We start from the raw sequence: 10725 nt of genomic DNA, 5'->3' as shown, positions 1-10725 counted from the left end.
ATTAGGAAAAAAAACATGAGTGAATTCCGCTTTTTGCACAGTATTTCATTTAACTAGATTTAATGGCATTGTTCTGCTATTTACAGATTAGGACATGTTTACATATTGGAAAGTAGAGACAGAGGGGAAGTAACTGCCCAATATAACCTCAAATCTGCCTAATGTCAGAGCTCCCAAATACAGTCTTCCTGTTGTATTCTTCAAGCCCACCAACAGAGTTCCCTGATTTCCTGTGCTATTGCTTCATTTCCCTATACTCTGCTGTCTGATGACCAGCACATAACAAGAGTAACTGGATGCTCAGCATCCATCAGGAAAACGGCAGGACACAGTTATTCATTCTTCTTATCTGGATGGGACCTTAGGTTACCTCTCTTTGTGATCTTATTTGGCACCTTATATTTTCCAGAACTCAGTTCATTTAATGTATTCTTCAAAGGAAAAGACAGAACATAATGGGAAAAAGTATTTCTAAGATTCTACCAAAAGATTTCAGAAACTGGAAAAGATTATGTCTTGTAGCAGAAGGCTTATTTTTAAAGTTTAACCAGGCTCCCAACTTATAATTGCTTTAGCCTTAATCTGAAGAGTCCTTAAAATGCTGGAGTCTCAAGAAGTAAAAGTTCTTCCATCACCCAGGGGCCAAGGACAAATACAAGAAACTCAGTTTCTTTGCTCATTTCAACCTCTTGGGTGATTCCCTTCAACCCTTCACGTTCCCTCTCATTTGTCACTTTCTGGGATACCATGAGATCTGCCAAAGAATAGTCAAGTGACTGTAAGGAGAGTTATTTCCTTGATTCCCAGGTTATGAGAAGAAATGCAAAGTTGAAAATTGTTGAAGCTCAAGAAAAATACATAAATAAGCAGGCAAGTGCTGACAACAGAAAAACAAAGTGCTATGGTTGGAAGAACTCCTGCACACCTTGTTCAGGAAAAGTGCCCTCTCCTCCCAAAGTATTCTTTTAGAACAAATAAGCGAACTCACTCCTAAACTGTGGTGTGCCCTCTACTGCAGCTTGCACCCACAGCGGTGTAGCCAGCCTCTCTACTCAACCACTCTGCTCTGTGTTCTCCAGGGGACTATCCAGCCTTTCCACAAAACCAGCAGTGGCTCTAGAAGCTGGAGAGCTCCACCAGAAATGGCAACAGGGAACCTTAAGTGCTACCAAGAAGAATTCTTCCATGACCAAGTTCCATGGAAAAATACTTAAGTTCACTATACGGCTTCCATATTTTACAGACCCTTCAGACCTAAAATCCTAAGAAATGGGAAAACATGGGACTTTGTTACAAATTCTGTATAACTCCTTATTGATGATGTTCTGCCAAACGTACCTGTTGGTATGACATAAATCTGGACCTGGAAAAATATTTTTTATTCAAGAGCTTGCCATTGCTGTGGGCTTAATTGTGGGGAGTTATGCAGAAACTTCGGGTTCATGCAATTTTCTTTGACTCACATTTTCTGAAATAGAACTTGTCAACTCACTCATTTTTCAAAGGTGTGATTTCCTCTTGAATTTTAAGTTTCAAGATTATATCATCATAAAATTATCTGTGTCATTTATTTAATGCCTACCATAGTACAAAATAGATCTCAGGTCATTTATGGACTTAAAAGTAGCACAATGAGATGCTTTTCTAAAGATAGAGTAATCAGAGCAAAGTGAAAAGAAGAAAAAGAAAAGCCCAGGAGAGTTAGTTCACAGAAATGCATGCCTCAAGGTTCTGCATAGGGATAAGGGAAACCACATAGTAAATTCTGGATTCCCCTGTTGCCCAACCTGGAAGGGGAATATAGTAAACTATGGAATTCATGTTGTCCATAACACAGGGTGATATGTAAAATACTTAACAACTGAAATAGGTCAGGCCCTAATTGACCTGATGCTAACCTTAAAAATGTAATATGATTATATGGTGATGAATGTTAACTAGACTCACTGTGGTAATCATTTCACACTGTGTACAAATATCTAGTCATTCATTATGCTAACTGCCTGAAACTAATATAATGTTATATGTCAATTATACCTCAATTAAAAAATAAAATTAAAAAAAAATGTAGTACAGCATCTCAATATGTAGTATTTGGCAATAAGAAATGCCATCCCCTTGACTTTGCTATCTTTGGATTAAAATGATCTGAGTACCTATACAGCAAAAGATTCCTTTGTAAATCAAGCTCATTGCTTAAAAGAAAAGTATAGCTTATTTTTTCTTTGTTTCTCATGCTTTAAAACAGATACTTGGTCAATACTTCAAATCAAAATTTAAATTTTTTACTTCTTTCTGGTGATGTTTTTAAGTTAAAGGTAGGAGAAAATCTTCCAAATATGTCTCCTGGTATTATTTCCTCTTCTAGATCTCATATATAAATACTCTTACTTCCGGAAAGTTTATTTTACAGCAAGATTTTCCTCAAACTGAATCCCAGCGAGGATATCTTTGGCCTACAAGCAATAGAATGCTACAAAATTGGGGAAGGTGAGTTCCATGAATAAACACTTGATTAAGTATTAAATGAATGTGTTGTCCTTGATCCACAGGAAAATGGCTTCCATAACAGCTCCTCAAAGAGAAACCAGCAAAGAAGAAAGGGCTGCACAGAAGTAGAAATTCTGCAAAGTAACATGAGGCAAAATGATTTCTCATATAATTTCATTCTTGGGAAAGGGCAGGAAAAAAAAGTGTTAGGGATAAAGCGTGAGTCTTACCCTAATCTCCCCTTGGCTTTTCATGTAAACTTTTTTTTTTTTAAAGATTTTATTTACTTATTTGACAGAGAGAGAGAGCACAAGTAGGCAGAGCGGCAGGCAGAGGGAGAGGGAGAAGCAGGTCCCCTGCTGAGCAGGGAGCCTGATGTGGGGCTCGATCCCAGAACTCTGGGATCATGACCTGAGCAGAAGGCAGTCGCTTAACCAACTGAGCCACCCAAGGCGCCTCTCATGTAAACCTTTTCTAAGGGAACTTGATTCCAATTATGTGGAGAGGTTTGAGAAATTTGGTTTCCTTAAGGGCCTCAGACCCCAACCAAAAGAGGAGACTTTACAGATTTCTCTCTCTCTCTCTCTCTTTTTTAAGATTTTATTTTTAAGTAATCTCTATGCCCAAGGTAGGAGTTTTAGCTAAAACCCACAACCCCACCCAGATCAAAAGTTGCATGCTCCACCCTCTAAGCCAGCCAGGCCCCCCTTCCCAGATTTTTTTTTTTTTTAAGATTTTATTTATTTGAGAGAGAGAGAGAGAGAGAGGGCACAAGTGGCGTGAGGGGCAGAGGGAGAAGCAGACTCCCCGCCCAGCAGGGAGCCCAACCCCTAGACTCCAGGACCGTGAGCCCAGCCAAAGGCAGATGCCCAACCAACTGAGCCAGCCAGGCACCCCACTTCCCAGATTTTTCTAAGAATCCCAGGAGCACAAGAGCCATTTCCAGATTCTACAGTCTGTGCTTATAAACAGTTCTTCCTTCACAGGTAACTATAAAGTATGAGTGACACTAAGGACTTTGACCAACTTATGCGAGTGGACTTAAGTGATCTTTGTTTATCATGTAATTTTAATCAGATTCTGGGCTTTAATAGGCAATCTTTTTGTTACCTTATGTCCTGGGGGCAACTAATAGACCTTGACACAAAGGAAGAAACAAAGGAGAAGACCAGGGAAGGATGTGGGACACTCAAAGTAAGAGAAAAGAATAGGAAGGAGAACAAAAGAAGATGAGAAAGAAAAGAGGTATTTCCAATCAGACATTTCCTGTGGTGTGAAGGTAATTCACGATAACAAGAATATTCCAGAAGAAATTTTCTATAAAAATGGGATTGGCCATGTCTGAGATAAGAATAAATTTCCTCTAGATCTCACCCACGCCTCAGTCATACGGCTTCCATATTTTACAGACCCTTCAGACCTAAAATCCTAAGAAATGGGAAAACATGGGACTCCTCTGCAAATGGGTTCATGGCTAGCGTCGGGGTCCCCACCACCTGTGATCGTACACCAAAGCCTTCAAGGGGTCACCGCCGAGGGTTCCACCAGCCTATAAGCACCAGCATGGCAGCCATCCCCTCCCATGGCTGGCTTGTGGCCACGGCTGTTACTGGCACCACCTGGACTCCACTTCCACTAAGAGCCCCTGCAGAAGTGCAGAGAACCCTGGGGAAGCCATCCCTCACCACCCCCCCGTCTCCCCAGGACCCTGACCCAGGTCACTGCTGGGCAAACTTCATTTGGGGTAAGTCCACTCTCCCGTTCACAGCTACAGTGTTGGAGTCCCCAGGACGCTCCAAATCTCTCCAGGCCTCCAGAGGCATGATCACCTGCAACATGGCTCTGGAAGCCACGAGGAAGCAGCCTGGAGGCCAGCCTGGCAAAGCCCATGCCGGCTCCGGTCCTGAGTGGCCACCACCGGGCTTCAGGAGGTGCTAGGCTCAGGAGAGCCCGTCCCCTTTCCTCCCTTTCCCTCCCCGCAGACTAGGAAAGCCGCTCCAAGCAGAAGCAGTGGGTTTTTTATAGCAAAATAGCAAAATAGCAAAAAGGAAGTTGAGAGAACCCCACTCTTTACTAGCCAAGCCACACGCAAGCCTTTCTGACACCCTGTAACCCTGTGCCTTGCACCAAGTGGAAAATAAACTACAAGCAGCCAGTAAAAAAGAAAAAAAAAAAAAGACTAAATCCCCTATGAAGAAGAATGTATTAACTTGGATCCCTTGACCCTTAAAGGGCTCCTTGTATAGGTTGTGGGGAGTCCATGAGTACCCAGAAATTGTATGCAAATTTGGCACATGCACAGGTAAGTATGTGGTGGTCTATCAATATCTCAAAGAGTTCTTTTGCCAAAAAGAACTTAGAACCAGTGCACAAAAAAAAGGAATTTCTTTGTAATTTAGTTTGAGTCACCACCTGAAGTTCTTAGTTCTTGGTTCACTTCACTGTGGAAGGATTCATCACCCTATTCCAGAGAAAGTTAACCTATGAATCTCAGATCTGGAAAAAAATGGAAATGTTATGTGGCCTATTTCTCTGCCTTCAGAAAGGACTACAGTCTATAAAAAGTGAAAATACATCATTTTTCAAACTCTGCAGAGCAGATTTCAATCCTTTTTTGGTAGCCATTCATGGGTCACATTTCTCACCATAAGGAAGTTCTTCTTTCTGTCAAGCCTAATTCCTTTATGTGGCAAAATAATTTGGTCTCTTATGTTTAACAATCCAGTAGTTTTGGATACTATTATTAAATTCATGTTCAGCTTTCTCTCCCTCAGTACTTTTGGTCTTTTCATATTTTCATTCTCACATTCATTAATCATCTTCATGGCTTTCCTCTGAACCCTTTCCAATTCTTCATACTTGTCTATAAATTCAGAAGTGAGTGCACCGAAGAGAGATTCATAAAACCTTTGGTTGATTGGCAAACTTCCCTATGGTCACTGTAGTTGGTATGTAATGATAAATTGCCAGAAAATAATAATTATAAGATTGTCCTCTGAGGATGAAATTATAAAATCAATGCAAAATGGCCCACACAGTTTTACTGGGGGTAAAATCTAGAATCAACAGTGTGACCATTTGATTAAAGATTATACCTTAAAGGAAAGATGGTGTCACTTAAGAGAGGTGTTGGTCAGCCATGAAAGCTTGAAACAGAAGAATCACACAGTCAGGTCTTGGCAGTGGCCACCCAAACAGTATCCAGGGAGGAGGGTGTTGGCCAGATTATTCTGATAACCTGGTGGTGCTTGTCTCTTCCTGTTGAAGAGATAGCTGCAGTAGGTCTGAGTCCTGTGGTCATTATAGATTTGATCACTTACCACAAAACCCACTGATGTGACCATGTCACTCGTGTATAAGAAGGAGATCAGCATGACCAGGTGACCAGAAGAACCCACTCAGCTCTCCCGATATTCCTGGAAGCCCTAATTTCTATATTAAACCTCTTTATTCTCACCATACTTGCCAAATCTAACTCAGATACCAGATATGATATGTCTACATTTTTCCAGTTTTTTAAAAAAAAATTGTCTGCAACAAATTCATTTTTATTACCTTTGCTTTATTCCACAATACAAAATGAAAACTTCTACCTGGACGCTTAAATCCTGAAGGGAAGGTAAATATGAAGTCTATTGGTTGCTATGCCAATGTTTATTTGAGTAAAGGAAATATTTTTTTCTTTATTGTACTTTAGCGTTTTCTTCCTAGCAATGGAAAGTGTAGATAATTAACAAGTATATTATTAGCTTCTAACTGGTATCCAACTCAAAAATTTTCACTGATGGCACCCCCTTAGCAAATTGTCCTTAACTCATTAGCTCTGAGAATGAAAAGGAATACACTGCTAACAGACATCATATCCATTTGAAGAAAGTCTCTCTGAATGAAATGTTATATGTCATATAGGAAACCTAAAAGGATTCACCAAAATGTCTTAAGTGGATAGATCATTAAGAATTTCATGAGACATGGAAGAAGGTTCAAAACATAGGCCAGCAGTACTCTTCTTCCCTATCATGGGAGTCAGTTAACAAGCACAGGATGGACAAAACTGATAGTATTTCTCTTCCCAGGGTCTCATGGGCTTCATTTGCAATAACAGTTTGGAGAGTTCTGCCACACATTCAACAGCAATTCATATATTTCCAACCAGTGACATCCCTAGCATATTTGATACACAGAAAACATTTTTTCCTCTATACGACAAAATTATTTTCAGTATTAACTATGACATGAAACAAAAAGAATGTCAAGAAATGTAGACTGAATCTTTTTCTTTATTCACCTTAATAAACATAATCATACCAGAAATGAACAAATGGATGGATGGATGAACATTCGGGTTCTAAAAGGAAGAAAATAATGGATTATGTTCTTGTGATCTTGATTTACTCAAGATACTTTTTGGGGGGGGGGGAAAAAGAAAAACATACCTATATTGTTTTGTCATGAATGATTACCATTACAGTTTCTATTTTTGAGCTTTAGCTTCTGCAAATTTGAAAATCTTAAACAAATAAAAAACTCCAAGTAGTCACATAAGATGACAGAATTGAAATAATTCAAGTTTTGTTCTATTGTATTTACAACTATTATTTAAAACCCACAGTTTAAATACAGGAATATGTGAAGATACAAACTATGGCAGGTGGGAACACCAATGATCCTAAATAATTACAAACTTACTCTTGAAACAAATACATGTAGCTGAGTCTCGTGTCGGGGGTAACTTCACATCTGGCAGTTCTCTAATTTACAAGTGGAATACAATATTCAGTGAGGAATAAGTCCTTTAAAAGGAGCTAATTTGAAGCATATGATATATATTATATATCATATACATTTAAAACACAACAGTAACTGCTATACTTGTTTAGATCTTAAGCTAACAAAAATTTTTTCAGGGAGGAGTATTTTTCCAGAGAGCCTTTAGACTTGCAGGCTCATAGTGATAATAAATAGCAGAGCAGATCAATGTTCATGGTTCTGTTATTGTTTTTACCTTCCCTATACAAAACACACCTCTTTTTGCTTGTATCTGGGGTAGATTGATCCCACTCACCCAAATTCGATAAGCTACTTCTTCTGAGTTAATGATGTTGGATTGCAATTTTGATGGACCCAGACTCATACAGTAATCTGAAACATTCCCTCCATCTCCATCCATAGATCAAATAATGTTATCCAGTTTTTTCACAGAAGCCTACTGCACAAACATTCCTTACTTAGGACCTACACATACTTCTCTGAATTCTTGGCCAGCTCAAGTTGGACGGCCAGCTCAATAGGACATCATGTTTAGAGTCCTACCTGTATCCCATTCATCTCCCTCCCGACGTAGTGCCAGCGCACGACTCCCCAAAGGCATCTTCTTTCTTCTTTCATGATACTGCTGAAGCTAACACACAAAGACTCAAGCCTTGTTGTACCTGTTCACTCTCAATGTTGTACACTTTCCTTCCCAAGGAAATAGAGCGGGGTCGAGTTTGTTCTTGATTGCCTCCTCTATAATCCTAAAGACCTGCCAGAATTCTCTTATATCTTAGTATTATTTTATCTCCATAATTTGTTTATACACCTCTTATGGGCTTATAAAAATTGTTAACTATAATATTTAATCATAAAGTAATTTCCTACTTTTCATCCCTGATGTTCTTAGGACATATTTTTGCCTTTATGAAAATGTACTCTCCTGAGTTTTGGTTGTGTCGTATTCTGGCTAAGAAAATGAACATAAAACCTTCTTTTCCTGTTAAGTAGATCTCTTTCCAAAAGGAAGTATTTAGCAATAAAAAAAAGTTTCCTGGCTGTGGAAAGTTAACCATATTCAAGCCCATGCAGTCTTCGATTTATCGATTTATTGTATATGGTGTGATTTATTTTATATATGATTTATTGTTTATTACATAGATATTTATTGTATAAACATATTAGAGCTTCAGATGTGAGAGAAACTATGCCAGGTGCTGGGGATACAGTGATGAATGTGGCAGGTTCAATTCTGGCCACATGGAGCTTACAATCTACAAGTGAGTAGAATTTACATTTTTTACATTACTCGTAGAATGCTCCAACTTCAGAAGTGACTTCAAGGTGCACATTTGCAAAACCTGTCATAAAAGACTGTGGTTTAACCAAAGACCTCATTGTCTACAATATATAGGTACAATCAGAACATAGACTGGCCAGGGGCAATATACCATAATGATTAAGAGTTCAGGCTATAGAGTCAAGTTGTCCTAGGTCAAATCCTGGCTCTCCCCCCCACCCCCCGCGTGGGTAGTGGGCACTGACAATCTACTTGACCTTTCTGACTTTTATGTTCCTCAGGATCAAAGGGGATAAAAATAGTATGTATCTCACAGAGTCACTGCAAGGACTGAATAAGATCTGAAGAGCTGAGAACAGCACCCAGCGTATAGTAAATGATAATTAAAGGTTAGCCATCTTTATTATCATTTGCTACAATGATTTTAATTTTCTACTACAAATGTTTACATAAAAGCCCCATCAGATGACAATTAGAAATAAAATGTAAGAAGTGTTTCAGTAATTTGTTCATAAATATATCAGTCAGAATCCAATCAGAAAAACAGAAACCACACTGAGGATTTCCAATAGCGGGAACTGACTACAGAGGAGTTGGCAGGGTGAGCACAGGGGAAAAAGGAAGGCGTCGGGACCCCTGGAGACCAAGAAGCTGGTGATGTGACCTGGGCTGGCACCCGCCCTCTCACCCTTGCCGCCTTGCTGCTAGAGATGTTGCCACCACGGCCAAGGCTAAAAGCACCATGACTGGAGCCAGAACTGCCCCAGAGACACCACTGCTTTCAGGACTGGACAGCTGCAGAGATGTGCTGCTGGGGAGCCCACAATTGTCTCTCCCATCCCCAGAAACCACCAGCACCCGCCAGTCCCTGCCATGGAGTTGGTGTCCAAGGCAGAAGTCTCTCTACCTTCAGCCTTCTGGTTGTCCCCCAGTGCCTCCCATGGGCAGCACCCAACAGAAAGGGAGTGTAGTGGGCAGACTACCAGTCCAGCGGTACAGAGCAGAGCCGACAAGGACAGGCATGGAGCTGAGGGACAGCAAGTAAATAGCACAGACACTAACACCTGCTCAGACCCACGATCAGATCAGAATTGAAGGGTCATCAAGATAATTTAATTCAACTTCTAGTTGGGAGATACAAATGTAAAGGTTCTCTTTCCTGTCCACTTTTTGTTGTTTCTGGATAGTTGATTTTGTTTCAGCTAAGTTTCGTGTTTATCTTGGCACGAACACCACCACAGAGTCTATTAGGAGTTTCCAAGGAGAATTTCTTAAAAGGGTTTTTAAAATGAGAGGATTCTCATTTTAAATAAATACCGCGAATAAAATTCCAGTAGAATTTCAAAACGCCACTCTATCCAGGCTACTAATCAATGCCGCTAGTTTGCTGTCTTGGTCATGGGCACTGCAGAGGTGTCGATTCCCCCCTATCTATCTGGGTCACTGAGTAGAGTGTGGAAGCTTGTGAATAGCTTCCCCAGCAAATAAAAACCATGCCAAGAAAATGATAATGGGTAATGATTATTGCCCAAAAGATACACAAAGCAGCCTTGGGAAAGCACGACCAGAGGCAAGGCAGCATAGCCTCATTATGCAGTCAGGAGAGAAAAAAAGGCAAGTCACAAACTTTTCCTACCTAGTTCTTAAGTATTTTTTTGTACTCAAAGGGCGCTGAGGACCAATGTGAGGAGAATATTCATTCAGATGTTTAGCAGCTACTAGACACACATTACCAAAACTGTGTCCTAATATTAGGTCTGAAGCAGTTAGCTCTAGTTAGAATCTGTGTGAATGAAAGTAAGATACAGAGTTAATCCTTAACTGGGCTGGTTACTTTCACATGAGAAATACACTTGCAGGACCAGGTGCAGCTGGATTCAGACAAGAATGTGGGTAGATTGGTTGGAAAGAATTAGCACGTAAGTAGAAGTAGGTGGCCACTAATGTGGTAGGGACACATCCATTTATTTGAGGGTCTTTGACACTCATTAAAATCTCCTCCACCCTCTTGCCAAAGTCCCTCCTCAACATGACTAAGCTTCATTTCCCTAATGAAATTTTAAAAACCCACCTTTCCCCTCAACCACTTAATACTTCAGAGTGGGCCATATCAAGTAATACATTTGTGAGGTTTACATATTGAGTAGCTAAGAAACAGGGAAAAGCCACAGGGGCTAGTTATG

At 40.1% G+C, this 10725-nt stretch overlaps 1 pseudogene; it reads left to right on the top strand.

Annotated features, from left to right (window-relative positions):
• Positions 1-4053: 4053 nt before the first annotated feature.
• Positions 4054-4428, top strand: LOC148164091 (pancreatic progenitor cell differentiation and proliferation factor pseudogene; annotated as a pseudogene).
• The last annotated feature ends 6297 nt before the right edge of the window (positions 4429-10725 follow it).

This window comes from Eumetopias jubatus, unplaced genomic scaffold, assembly GCF_037043125.1.
Source record: "Eumetopias jubatus isolate StellerSeaLion01/CBP00866 unplaced genomic scaffold, mEumJub1_p1.0 scaffold_6, whole genome shotgun sequence".
Classification (NCBI taxonomy): domain Eukaryota; kingdom Metazoa; phylum Chordata; class Mammalia; order Carnivora; family Otariidae; genus Eumetopias; species Eumetopias jubatus.
Note: the sequence above shows the minus strand (reverse complement) of the source record. Positions and strands in the feature narration are given on the sequence as shown.